We start from the raw sequence: 1,765 nt of genomic DNA on the forward strand, positions 1-1,765 counted from the left end.
TGTACCTCTTTGGTTACGTTACGTTGACGACACATTCACCGCCGTACACAATTAAAGACGGAATCGACGATTTTGACGAACACCTTAACAGGCAGAACGCGGGCATACAGTTCACCAACTTATTTATAATGTATGTCTTAGGCTGTTCCTCACTCATTCGCCAGAAGTCCATTTACGTTCTCAAGTCTTACAATTTTCTGCTTGGATGCATGCACCTTTGGATTCCCCTTTTTTACCCTTGAGTTTTTTATTATTTACCTTCACAATACATGGAAGAAAACTTCATTAGCTAAAAGGTACTGAGATCAGGTGCAGAATTTTGTACCCGTTCATTTAACAGGCGTCATGAACTTCTGCCGGGTCATTGATTGAGGGTTGAATGATTGCGTCATTGACCTTTCAAACGAGTCATTTTCCCCTTTCCTGTGTACCAACATTTCGCTTTTTTAAAGTCATATGAAGTTCCTTGAAATTCGCATTAAAATTTCCCATAACCTGAAATCTGTACTTATTTTGCTTCGCTTGTTTAGTACTAAATATTCAGCGCGGCGACGTAACAGAGAATGTGGGACAGATGATTTTAAAGTTCCTAACATTTAGCGTGGTTGAATGTCATTTTATATTCCAGACACACAAGAACGTGTTATCTAAAATGTTCTATTACTAATTACTGGAACAGGTAGATGAATAAATAAATCTTAATCGTTTGGCTTAAAAGAGTTTTGATTCGTTTACACAGTAATTGTCGAGAATTTAAAGTCTCTTTAAAAAGTTTTAAACGCATTTGAGACTATAATTTAATTGGATTCCGAGGTCACAGCTTTTTTATATTGTCATCGCGCTCGATTCAGGTATTTCACAATTTGTCATAATTTATGCGTTGTACTCTTCTGGGCACGGTACTCTATTCGACACTTTACACTTCGACAAAACCGCGCTCGGCTTTCTGTTTGATGCCCTTAATGTCCTTTTTAAATTGTTCGTCTGCCGGTATGTTGGCCCGTGCAAAGTACTTAAGTGGCTTCGGACAAGTGTTCCTTTCCAAATAATTTCTTAGAGGTTTAATGGATTCTTCTGTTTTCTTTATCTTTGCTGTTGTTGTGGTTGGAACTTCGCTTGCTTTCCTTTTCAAATTTTTCTTTTTTGCTCGTTCTTCCCTCTTATTGATACTTGTGGTTGAGGTTGTTCGGGTAACTTGTCAGCCCATAGTCCTCGCTGTCGCTGCTGTTTGCGTCTTCTCCACCGATCAGTTGATCGTATTCTGTGTTAAGCAGGCTCTGAGAGGTTTCGGCTTCTGTGTTAAGCAGGCTCTAAAGGGTGGCGTCTTCACTATCGATCGACCTCCATGTTAGTTTTCAGAAGAAATGTGAGTTTTACAATGGGAGGGGGGGGAGGGTAACTCTATTGTTTTCCACCTAAGTTTCTTGACCCACTCCGCCTGCCAGTATGACGTAACATAGTAACGGGCAAGAGCCTCGGGTCGCTTGTGCAAATTAGCAAGGGATACGACAGTTAGTAGGGCGAGCGAGGTCAAGGAAAAGCTAAGAAGCTAGAAAATATCGCTATATATTGCTAATTTGATCGTAATTGTGTAAGCTTTGTTGTTACCATAATCTGCTTGTGTAAACCATTTTGTTATTTTTTGTCCGTAATTGTGTAATTTGTTAATTTGTTTTGCGGGCCGTGTTGCGGGATCGCCATCTTTTTCACGGGACCGGCAAGGTCATCAAAACATAAATCCTTTTTTTCTCTAAAATAGGCAAGG

The sequence above is a fragment of the Porites lutea genome, chromosome 9 (genome assembly GCF_958299795.1).
Source record: "Porites lutea chromosome 9, jaPorLute2.1, whole genome shotgun sequence".
Lineage (NCBI taxonomy): Eukaryota > Metazoa > Cnidaria > Anthozoa > Scleractinia > Poritidae > Porites > Porites lutea.